Raw genomic sequence first — 12,969 nt, forward strand, 5'->3', positions numbered from 1 at the left:
GGAGCAGAAACGCCGCACTCGTTTAAGTTTACCTAGATCGGTACGTAGGTGTAGGATTATTGTATCAGTAAAGACAACTGTTCGCTTATACTCCCTCCGTTCTGAAATATAAGTCTTTCTAGATATTCCAACAAATGACTACATATGGAACAAAATAAGTGAATCTATATTCTAAAATATGTCTACATACATTCGTATGTTGTAGTCCATTTGAAATGTCTAAAAAAAACTTATATGTATTTAGGAACGGAGGGAGTACATTGTGTCGACTCTCTCTCGATTGTCTCTCGTTTTTCTGTTAACAGACAGAAGGTCAGTTTTGTTACGAGACGCCCTAGCTTTTGCTTGAGATTCCAAAGCCCCAAACCCTCCTCCTCGCACGCCACCTTGGCCCCGCTGGCTTCCCGCCTCCCTCCGGCCCCTCATGCTCATGGCCGCCGCCACCTCGGCCGCATTCTTCTCGTCCCGGGCGGCCACCGCCCAATTCCCTCACGCCGCCTCGGCCGCGGCCCGCAGGGGGTTTGTCTCCTTGGGCAGGGCCGCCGCCAGCGGTTTCTCCTCCGGTAATGCATGGCCCTTCTCTTTGGCTTTCGTCGCGCTGCTGGTTTGCTTTGCCACTCGATCGATCAGGACAATTTAAGCAGATGGTTGAACAATTTAAGCACCGTTATAACTTTGTTAGATTGGAGGTGAAAACTTCTGTACAAGCGCTTAACAAAGATGAAAGATCTCTCTCTCTCTCTCTCTCTCTCTCTCTCTAATTAAGCACTCATGTAGGTATAAATTCAGGGCTAAATTATCTGTTGGAAGGTCTTTTCTCTGTACCTTTTGCAGTAGTAAACTGATGGTGGTGTGCCCACCCATGTTGCTGCTGTTGAACAAGCAGTTGTGCAGGATGCTACAAAGCCGGAAGCTCCAGTTGCTGTCGTTACAGGTGCTTCCAGAGGGATTGGAAAAGCTGGATGCAAGGTGAGCTACTTTGCTGCCTTAATTAGGTTGTCATTTTGTATGTGCAGAAAGAGTCGATTTCTTCCCCCCTCTTAAAATCGGTGCCATTTATTTCCGAAAGATGCAACTTCACATTCCTCTAACTCAAAGCAATAGATATTCTTAGATGGCCAGATATGTGGTTGTATAGTTATAACTCTCTCTGCTTGCATATGCAAATGGCTATTTCCTCCCCATTTGCACAACGCTAAATTTAACCCCAGGGACCTCACGCCGACTTTGCCTGCAGGTCCTAGTGAATTATGCACGATCCTCCAAAGAGGCTGAAGCAGTCTCCAAAGAGGTGAGCTGGTTGATTAAAACATAATATTTGCACATATATTTTGTTTAATATCTGCTTACCCGTCTGTTAATTTGCATCATACAGTTATAAGATATACGAAGACAGACTGTAACTGGTGATTGCAATAAGTATTATTAAATTAGTTAGTCTACGTTGTTCTTTCATTTGCCTCGTACAGGAATGCGTACAATTGTTATCATTTCTGACCTCTTATCTGAGTAAGAAAAAACACAGTTGTGCTGAATTTTCATTCTCATTCATGAGCAAGTGAACATGACCCTTGTGTTATGTTTCAGAAATCATACAATGCAATGTGAAATATAGTCATATGGTATTAGTTTCGGAAAATCTCATTGGCCCATTGTAATTTCTTGTTCAGACTAGTATAGATGGTAGCAATAATAGTTCACAAAGGCTAAAAGAAATCAATTGTATTTTTCTAATGTTGACTCAATAGTTATTCTGGCTAAAATATGCTGATACCGCCATTGAAACATTATTGGTTTTGGGACAGGCATCTTTTTTTTTATTTGTTAAATTGATCCTTTTCTCTTCATTTTTTCTCTACTAAGCCTAAATGCACTGATCTATTTGCAATGTAATCCTCTTTTGCAGATTGAAGCAGCTGGTGGTCAGGCTATTACCTTTGGAGGAGATGTTTCTAAAGAAGCTGATGTGGAATCTATGATGAAAGCAGTAAGTTCTTTTTATGGATGGAAAATGTTTTTCCTTTTGCATATATATTGATCAGATTATACAAACTTGGTTATCATTAGTCTATGGATTTCACCAGGCTCTTGATAAATAGGGAACAATTGACATCCTAGTAAATAATGCAGGTAGGTACCAACAGTTAATTAGTTTGCACCAGTTTAGCTTTCTACTGTTAATTTTTTTCTGTATGTGAAATAACATTCCGTAACCAGGGATTACGCGAGACGCCTTGTTGATGAGGATGACGGAATCCCAGTGGCAAGAAGTAATTGGTCTAAATCTTACTGGTGTTTTCCTCTGTACAAAGGTACGTGTTCGTCCCTTTATTTCTTGAAAATTTTGTACTTGAATAATGTTTATGCTTCTTAATTACACCTGCACATTCTTTACAGGCTGGCACAAAAATAATGACGAAGAAAAAGAAGGTTTTTGTTTTGTTTCATTCTTCGAATTGGTTTGAACATTTTTGCTACCATGCACTACTTATTAGAGTTTATTATTTTTGTATGCGTTAGCTACTGGTTCTGTTAATCATATACTTCAATTTACTTCAATTAAATATGACATGATGTTCATTACTTTGCGCGCTCTCCAATACACAACTCTGGCCTTTAATTTTTGTATCATATGTAAGCAAAACATTACATCAAGAATATATTAGTACTGTCGAACCATTAGTCACGGCAAACCTAATGGTACCATTAATTACCACCTGTCCAGTTTTTTTTTGTATTACTTGTCAACGATGGAGAAGTTTGACTTCATGTTTTCTGAAGTGTCGTCTATTTTTAGAACAAAAGTAGTATGAAAAATATGTTCTATGTAGCAGACTTTAGATCTACCCTTAAGTTCTGTAACGTTTCATAATAGCAAGTCGCCGAGTCTCCATTGACTCCCATACCCCATCTCCTCAGTTACAAATTTACAGCTTGGTCACTTCAGGACTCAGCTTAATTTCTTAGCTGATCGACAAAAAGTAGGCCTCCTTACTTTGCTTTATTGTGTTTTTGAAATACTTAGAGCTGAAAGAGAATTTGCGTAAGGCCTTAACGTGTTGCTAGTGCACCAAAGTAAGAGTAGTAATTTGTCCCTTTTATACTTAGGATATTGTGTTTCTTCCTTATAAAACAATCTCTGCTCAGAATCAGAAGTCACCTCATCAAATTTTCTGTTATCGGTTATAAGATACTTATTTATGTTTAATGCAGGGAAGAGTCATCAACATAGCATCAGTTGTTGGTCTTACTGGCAATGCTGGGCAAGCTAATTATAGTGCTGCCAAGGCTGGGGTCATTGGTTTCACAAAAGCAGTTGCTATGGAATTGGCATGCAGGAATATCAATGTGATCTCTCCGTCTTTTCATTGTTAGCTCGTAACTCATAAAACTGTAGTCCAACTTCTGAACAGTTTTCAATGCTCAGGTGAATGCAATCGCACCTGGATTCATCGCATCTGACATGACCGCTGAACTTGGAGAGGAGCTTGAGAAGAGAATCTTGTCAACTATTCCCTTGGGTATGCATCTTAAGCTGCAACCTCTGCTTAAAACTAGCATTGTTCATATTCTGACTGTTGTACATAAATCCTAAGTGGAGCAAAAGAAAAAAATTCTTCAGAAAAACTTACTGTATAGTATTATGTTATGTACATGTGCGCCCTTGTGCACTATATCTACTAAGTGATTTTTTCCAGTCGGCACTAATGCTTCATTCAACAACTTCACAGGGAGGTATGTCCAGCCACTGGAAGTTGCTGGGTTGGTTGAGTTCTTGGCCTTGAATCCTGGGGCGAGCTACATCACCGGACAGGTTGGTGTAATATTGACAATGTTCGTGACAATTGGTTATGTGAAACTTAACAGGTTTTTTATTGAACTATCTCTTGGCAGGTGTTTGTCATCGATGGTGGGATGGTAATGTGAAACCTTTACAAGCTTCATATATAGGTTGACATGTGCTCCACCTAGCGGGATGTTTTATGTGTGGTGCATCAAACAATTTTGGGTCATAGATAGATTTAGGTTGCCTCACTTGAAATTTGCAATCATACACGATAAATAGGTGTGACTGTAGTGAAGTTAAGATATGTGCTATATCAGCGCCGTTTTAAACTATGTCTTCATTGACTGACTGGCCAATTTCTTACAAATCTGTAGGAGTAGGATGAATTGATGGGTAGTTACCTTGGGTTTCATTTATCTTTCAAGTTCGCTAAGAGCACCTCTAGCTGAACGCTCAAAGTTTAGCCCCCCAAAAGTCTCCTCCAAGGAGAGGAACCACCGCGTCTTCACTGGAAAGAGGATGACCTACCAGGAGGTGGCTTGCCTAGCTTTGGCGGGTGTCCCCTTGCACATGTCTAGTTGCTTTCTCTTTTGAGAGTAATCGCATGTCGCTATTTTCTAGGTTTCCGACTCACCTCCCCAAAATTGTCACGTGTAAATCTTTGTAACACCCTCTTTCTTCTAATTAAAAGGCAGCACGCCTATGAGTTTATCAACAACAAGAAAACCCTTAGTCCCAAATAAGTTATATGGTAGGCTAGAGCTGAAACTCATAAGATCTCGCAACCAATTCATGATTCCGGCACATGGATAGCTAGCTTTCATGCACCCTGTCCAAGGCTAGTTTTTTTTTATGATACTCCAGTCCTTCGTATCTCTCTTCATAGACCCCTTTCATGTCAAGTTCGGTCTATTCTAACCTCTCTTGATATTATCAGGATGCTTTAGCCATCCGCTATGCACTGAAATTTCTGGAGGCCTACGCTGAATATGCCTAAACCATCGCAGATGATGCTGGACAAACTTCTCTTCAATCGGTGTTACCCCAAATCTATCCCATATATCATCATTCCGGACCCGGTTCTTCCTTGTGTGACCACACATCCATCTCAGCATGATCATCTTTGCTACACCTAAAAAGAGCCTCCTCAAAGCTTAACTCCCTAATTTTTTTAAACACAAATTCATTTACTTGTAAGCCATTGAGTTAAGGTTGACTACTCAAGTACTTCACTAAATGATATTTTGGGCACATAGTTCACCAGTTCCTCACTAAGAGAAAGAGAACTGGTCCAAACAGGACGACAAGAAAAAACACACACTTCAATAGAAATACATTTTTGACTGCTTCTACAAGTCCAATCAATAATTTCTCCATCTTCTTATGTTCATTGCCATCACTTTTTCCCTTCTCTATTGACTTCTCTTGTCTAGACGCTTTTTTCTTCTCTGCTTCCTCATGAAGAAATTTAGACGTTGCATCCACTGTAATCTCATTTCTAGCAATCAGTGTGCCAACAACCAATAAACCTCTCTTGATCATCGATAGACAAATGTATTCTTCTTCGCAAAACCAAAACTTGCATATATTTTTTGAGCAAATCAAAACGAAAATTTGCAACCTTTCTGCATATAGTATAATATTATATGAGCAAAACAAGCGTGTGGGCCACGTGCCAGGTACGGCCCGATTAGATATGTGCCGGGCCAGGCCCACCACGGGCCGGGTACATGCTAACGGGCCGGCATGTGGCCCCGGGCCAAGTTTGCACGAGACAACTCCTTGTAAACGGACCACAGACCACCATGGAAATCTTCTCCACGACATTCGATCCCCACTCCCGCATCCTTCGATCCCCTCTCCCTCGCCGCCGCCGCCGCCGCCGCCGCCCGGCGCGCCAGCATCGCCGCCATGCTCCGCCTCCGGGGCTGCATCCTCCCCCGCCTCCTCTCATCTCCCGCCACCCCCCTCCACCGCCTCCTCTCCGCGGCCGTTTCTCCGAGCCCTCCTAGCTTCGCCGTGGAGGAGTACCTCGTCGCCACCTGCGGCCTCACCCCAGCGCAGGCCCGCAAGGCCTTCCCCAAGCTCTCCCACCTCAAGTCCCCAGCCAACCCCGATGCCGTCCTCGCCTTCCTCGCCGGCCTTGGCCTCTCCGGCGCCGACCTCGCCACCGCCATCCGCAAGGATCCCAGGTTGCTCTGCGCGGGCGTGGAGACAACCCTGGCCCCCAATGTCGCGGAGCTCACCGGCCTGGGTCTCTCGCGTTCTGAGATCGCGCGCCTCGTCTCGATCACCGGCACCAGTTTCCGCTGCAAATCCATCGTCTCTGGACTGCACTACTGCTTGCCCCTCTTCTGCTCCTAAAGAGTGGCTCCATTCTCTCGTCCGACCTCGAGCGAGTGGTCAAGCCCAATGTCGCCTTCCTGCGGGAGTGTGGCCTGGCTACTTGTGATATTGCCAGGCTCTGCATACCTACGCCATCGCTGCTCAGCATCAGCACGGAACGCATCCAGACAGTAGTGGCGTGCGTCGAAGGTCTTGGTGTACCCCGTGGATCTCCGATGTTCAGACATGCACTACAAGCTGTTGCATTCCTCAGCCAGGAGAAAATCACCGCCAAAGTGGAGCACTTGAAGAAAGCGTTCAGGTGGTCGGATGCCGAGGTGGGCATTGCCGTTTCTAAGGCTCCAACGTTGCTGACGAGGACCAAGGAATCGCTGCAGCGCAGGTCTGAGTTCCTCATCTATGAGGTGTGGTTGGAACCGGCATATATTGCTTATCGTCCGGCAATGCTCACTTACAGCTTGGAGGGCCGGCTCAGGCCCCGGTACTACGTCGTCAGATTTCTCAAGGAAAATGGATTGCTAGATCACGACCGGGACTACTATGCTGCAGTCATGATCAGCGAGAAGGTATTCGTCCAGAAGTTTATATGCCCTCATAAGGATGCTGCACCGCATCTCGCTCAAGATTATGCAACAGCTTGCAGAGGGGAGGTTCCAGCTAGATTCAGTTTTACATGAACCAAGACTAATAAGAAAATTGGTATGTTCATTATGTCATTCGGTAGAGAAGAAAAAGCATTGCACTGCTATGAACTTGTCCTTCCTCGTGTTGTCATATTGCACACATCTTGGAACTAGGAGAGTATGAGATCAGGGCATTCTGCCAATTTCTTTGAAGTATCAATGAGTAGTATTTCTGCACACTCTGTATCTTTGTGTTCTAAAATGGCCATTGCAGTTTTCAATGCAATCCTCCATCTGCCTTTCATGAAAAAATGTTCTTATTTTGGCCATGAAGATGACATGAAGTCTCGAAATTCCTGGGAGTAGTGTTTCTGTTTCTGACTAGTAGTTTGTATCAGCTTTCGTTTATTTATCTCTTGTAGTTTTGGATGGCCTTCTGAGTGATACTTTTCTAGGGGAATCTGATCTCGAAACTGAATAGTTGAGTAGTAGGCTAGTTGCATTTTTGTTGAAAGCCTACTTGTATATCACTATGTAAACAGAAATTTCTAATGCCCTGGTATTTGTACTGGAGAAGCAAATTGATGCTTGTATTGCATAGTGCTGAAAAACAGAGGACATACTTAAGTTATGGTAACCTTAAAAAGGGTTATGGCATTACCATGTAAATTTCTGCTATATCTTTTAGCTAATTTTATTATTCCGTAATCGCACTATCTATATTGATCGCGAGGGCACATTTATCCCTTAGCATATTTGTTTAGTGTAGTATAGTGGGTCTTGTGTACCGTCTTTTTTGTAAATTTCTATCTAGAAAGTCAGTAGGAAAAGGGAAAAGGCCGGATGGGACCATGTAGTCTGGAATCTTGCAGAATTTCAAATATAGGAATTACTATGTACCTCAGTCTACGAACCAACCTGTGAGGATGGTGCACATTTGTTTGTTCCTGATGTGAGGCTGTGGTAGTTGGAAGAAATGTGATCTCTGGTGTGTGCGTGCAGTAAGGCAAAGGAGTGGTCCATGCTATACTGGCCAAGAGATGTGATTTGAAGATCATCTGCGTGTCCCTTTCTGTTGTGCTTGTTGAAATTATAGAAACAAGATGAATGAAATGCAGGCGACGGGAACAGGTTGATCAATGAAGCAGGTGAGAAGACGTGGAGGTTTTCTCAAGCAAAAAGTGGCTGCTCCACAGGAGCATACTGATTTACTGAATGTGGATTGTGCATATCTCCGAGTTGGGACTGGAACCAGCATACATTGCTCACCGACTAATAATGCTCACTTACAGTCTAGAGGGCCGGCTCAGGCCCCGGTACTACGTCGTCAGATTTCTCAAGGAAAATGGATTGCTAGATCACGACCGGGACTACTATGCTGCAGTCATGATCAGCGAGGAGGTATTCGTCGAGAAGTTCATATGCCCTCATAAGGATGCTGCATCGCATCTCGCTCAAGATTATGCAACAGCTTGCAGAGGGGAGGTTCCAGCTAGATTCAGTTTTTACATGAACCAAGACTAATAAGAAAATTGGTATGTTCATTATGTCATTCGGTAGAGAAGAAAGCATTGCACTTCTATGAACTTGTCCTTCCTCGTGTTGTCGTATTGCACACATCTTGGAACCAAATATATATGTATTCATTCAACTATGGAACCATAGCGACCCTTTTTTGACTTTAACTAACCAACCAAATATATATGTATTCATTCAACTATGGAAAGTGTCTGGAAGTGAGTTTTCCTTTAGTTGTATCAATTTGGAGCCATTGGTCATACTGGAAACACCTACTGGGCTGCATGATAAAATGTGCAGGGCTCAGATCTGTACACTTTATCTAAAGAAAACATCGAACTCTCACATGGAGGAAGGGTTGGCATCATTTAAGTTTAAGTAAGTAAACTTAGGTGCCTCTGTTCATTTTTATGCTAGTACATAGTAATGTTATTGAGACAATGGAGAAGCACTCACTGCTAGTGATGCTATTGAGACAAAGAAGCACTGATTTTGTACTGTGTTTATTGTGGATTTTCATGCTCTGCGCCATGGCCATAAATTATGTGTTAGTATGCATGTCAGCTTAATATTTTTAGTCATTATTCTGTTTTGGTCCTATGGATAATTCTCTGTGCCAAGCACCACCAGGGGTTTCACTAGCATCTACTTGTTATTTCTTCCTTCTATGTTTGAGCTAGCTCTTCTTTAGTTTGGCTAAAACTGAGTGCTTAATTTGTTGCTTTGGTCGGTGTGATTGTGAATATAGTCAACAAATAGTTGGTGTCATATACATCCATACCCTGAATACATGGTCTGAATATCAGCAGAGACTGCAGGTTCTTAATTACTCCCCCCTAGTATTTTTGTTTGCTCGAAATGCTGCACATAATCTGCTAGCATTTTGGGGCAGATTACTTCCAACTGGTCACATAATCTGTACTTGAGTTGGTTTCCACCATCTCTGGTGTTCATCTGGAGAAAGATATCAATGAAGTTCTGTGACCCAGAGTAAAATTTGATACCTGTGTCTGTATGATTTTCGCAAAGGGAAAATAAAGGATTTGAACCTTGTTTGAGTTTAACTTATATTTTTCAAGAAGATTGGTTGTAGTTGTCATGGTCTGTTTTTTATGAAACAAAGTAAGCATTTCAAGCTGACCGTACTTAAACCTTTCATACATCCACTTATCTGTAGATTAAGTGTTTGCTGTGTGTCATTTTGCCGTGTTGTTAATGCTCTAGTTATTTACTTGCCAATGCAGGGCTATGGAAAGACTCCTGGGCTTAAGAATTTCTTTTCTTGGAGATGGACCTTAAAGGTGTGTGATTGCTCAACTGTCAATGGCCTGTTGTTTCAGTAAGACACAAACCTGTTGATGCTTTTGCAGTGATATTTCTTCCTAGGTTTCATTAAGATTTTGTTGCCTTGTTGGCGATTATAAAGGATATTTTGTGGTGGTCCATGCAGTAAATCTATATCATGCAGCACACACTTGAGTGTTTACATGTTTCATCAAGTTTGTCTGGCCTACGATGATATTGAAGTCCAACTGGACATTGACCTTGACCTTGACCTTGACTTGCTCTGCCCAGCATAAACGATAATATTGTTCCTCTTATAAGTATGATATCCCGTATAAGTTGTGATTCTGATTGATGGCAGATGCCTCTTTTACTGTTCTCATATACTCCCTCCGTTCCTAAATATAAGTCTTTTTAAAGATTTTAATACGAAGTACATACGGATGTATATAGACATATTTTAGAGTGTAGATTCACTCATTTTGTTCCGTATGTAGTCCATAATTGAAATCTCTAAAAAGACTTATATTTAGGAACGGAGGGAGTATCTTATAATTCCATGTGGGTATTTACTTCCGTAACTAAAATACTAGGATACACAAGTTAGACATTTTGCAATTGGCCAAGCAATTGGTCTACCTCTTTTTCAGATGTTGTCAATTTCTTATGAACTCTTTCATTTTGTTTTCTATCTGGATGGCCATAACAGTTGACAAAAATTAATGGGTTTCTCGAAAAGGTAAAGCACCATCTCAGTATTTTTGTCCATGAGATAAGTTGCTGATAATCGATTCACAGTACTGTTAGCATTTGTATCCAACGAGCCAATGTTGTGATCTATTTCAGAGTGTAGTATTAGATGGGTGATGTCTACACCAGAATTACTTAGCTTTCTTTATCAGGATTGTGTGGCCCTGTTGCTTCTTGGTATCATTAATAGCAAGTGGCGTGCTCTTTACAAACGGAACTACCCTCAGATATACGAGGCAATAGAATGGATCTTAAGCAAGCAATCTCAATCTCTCTTCGGTAATTTATTTATCTGTACTCCATAGAGATAACTGTTATAATTTCTGGGGTTAATTCAGAGTGGTGCTCTATCTACTGTTGGCACCTTGCCTTCATTGTAGTAAGTACATACTAGATAAATAGATGTATCGTGATTTCCGTGAACTGTTCTTCCTTTGCACATTATGAAAAAAAATTGTAACTAGAGAACATTCTGTTGTTGGTCTTGGTCGCATATGCATGGGTTATTTTTAAAGCCAAGTGGACCTCCATGGTTCAATTGCTTCTAGAAGATATGACAGCTGTGATTTTACAATCTATCATCTGAAGATGGCCTAGCTTCAAGAGGGTAGAACAGATCAACGGAGCGCTGTTAGAGCAAGCCAGTTTTGGGCTATCTCTTGTGAGAATATATGAGATTAATAACATTGGCTGCACACTCATGAGCCCTAGAGTTGTGGACCCTAGGAATATGGAAAACCTGAATCTGAATGTGGCTTGTACGTAGCATCATGAAAGCAGCTAGCTAGCTGATTCCTAATATCCAATTGACCAGGTTCATGTCGAAGATTCTTTGAAGCTGCTGCTCGAGATAAGATCTGATTGACCGCCAGGAAGGTGATGTGTTTGTTTGTCAAAGTTGTGGCGATCCGTGTGTGTGCAGCAACCTTGGGCCTCTGCACCTGCTGCTGATATGAAAATTCCTCCTTTTTGATGTGCTCTTTTGCTGGTTGGATGAAGACTCCATTCCTTGCTTTAGCTGTTGCTGTAGATATTTTTTCCGTGACACCTCATATCCTGTGACACCTGATTGTGTTCTTCCTATATTTCCCCGCGAAAGACAATTGGTTGGTCGCTTATTTCTTCATGTCCTGAGCATTCTCTGTGCACATTAGTATCACTCCATGTCGGTTTCGAAAAGAAAAAGAAAAATATCACCCCATGTTAGTGTCTGGCTGCTCAATGATTTGCTTCAGATCTTGGTTCCGTGACGATCCATCATCATTCAGGGAAAAGAATAGACACCTTAAAGTACTCGACTTTGAACTTGTAAAAAATGATAATCGGAGACTCAACATGACATGGGTGACCTTGAGGCTACCAATTGACACAAGGGGTGGAACTACTATTTCGACATTGATTGCGCGAAATTCACAATCCGAACTAGTCAGGCTATTTGTTCAGGATTTTACTGGTCAGACCGCCGGTTCATCAGTCCATTTGCTAGAAAAACCCATAATATTTAAGGTGATTTATCAAAAATATTGACCTCACATTAAAGGAATACACATAATATTTGACGTAAACCATTAGTAGATCACAAAGTGTTGTTAGCCTAGTTGGTTATTGTGTTTTTAGTATGTCTTGCCTCGAGGTTAGGTGTTTGATTCATTGTTGATTCGACATTTTTTTGAAAGATTTTTCTGGGTTTTACTAAAAGTCTGGTACACCTTAAAAAAAACGAGCAAGGCGCCGGTACCTGTTTTTTTCCCGGTCGGACCGCTAGTCCGGTCTAATTTCTAACACTGCTCACAAAGTCACAAAGATCATTTAGATGAGTCATTTTTTTCCCTTGATCTAAATGGGTCTCTAGCCCAGCCCATCTCTACACAATTGTTTGTTGGTCATCCTCAAGGTTGGAGCGCATCTACACATTCTTCTGTGTCTGAGCTAGCTCTTCTTTAGTTTGGCTAAAACTGAGTGATTAATTTATTGCTTTGGTTGGTGTGATCGTGAATATAGGCACCAAACAGTTGGTATCATGTACATCCATACTCTGAATACATGTTCTGAATTTCTGCAGAGACTGCAGTTCTTGATTATTCGCCCCTAGTATTCTTGTTTGTATGAAAAGCTGCACATAATCTGCTAGCTTTTGGGAGCACATTACTTCCAACTGGCGACGTAAGGTGTACCTGAATTAGTTTCTGCTATCTTGGGTGTTCATCTGGATAAAGATATCATTGAAGTTCAGTGACGGATAGTAAAATTTGATACCTGTGTCTCTATGATTTTCGCAAGGCAAAATTAAGGTTTTGAACTATTTGATCTGAAAAGACAAAGAATTTCAGTAATTTCGTTAACTTCAAAAGTAACTGCCAAAGCATGCTAGAATTAGTTTAACTTCAAGTTGTCAAGCAGATAAGTTGTAGTTATCATGATCTGTTTTTTTTTTCTGTAACACAGTTAAGCATTACATGCTGTCTGTACTTAAACCTTTCATATGTCCACTTATCTCCAGATTAGGTGTTTGCTACATGTCATTTTGCCCTGTTGTTATTGCTCTGCTTATTTTACTTGTCGATGCAGGGTTATGGAAAGGCTCCTGGGTGTAAGAATTGCTTTTGTTGGAGATGGACGTTAAAGGTGCATTATTGTTCAACTGTTGAACTATTTGTTATT

At 41.5% G+C, this 12,969-nt stretch overlaps 2 pseudogenes across 1 annotated transcript; both read left to right on the forward strand.

Moving 5' to 3' along the window:
- Positions 1-430: 430 nt before the first annotated feature.
- LOC125516044 (3-oxoacyl-[acyl-carrier-protein] reductase 4-like) lies at positions 431-4,419 on the forward strand (annotated as a pseudogene). The gene is made up of 11 exons (XR_015609207.1): positions 431-604; positions 841-969; positions 1,238-1,291; positions 1,907-1,987; positions 2,085-2,130; positions 2,218-2,312; positions 2,398-2,430; positions 3,214-3,348; positions 3,428-3,521; positions 3,732-3,814; positions 3,895-4,419. The product of XR_015609207.1 is annotated as a 3-oxoacyl-[acyl-carrier-protein] reductase 4-like (transcript).
- Positions 4,420-5,585: 1,166 nt separating this feature from the next.
- On the forward strand, positions 5,586-7,089 carry LOC125516264 (uncharacterized; annotated as a pseudogene).
- Positions 7,090-12,969: the final 5,880 nt, after the last annotated feature.

Source organism: Triticum urartu, chromosome 6A (assembly GCF_056163025.1).
Source record: "Triticum urartu cultivar PI428250 chromosome 6A, HENAU_Tu73, whole genome shotgun sequence".
Classification (NCBI taxonomy): Eukaryota; Viridiplantae; Streptophyta; class Magnoliopsida; order Poales; family Poaceae; genus Triticum; species Triticum urartu.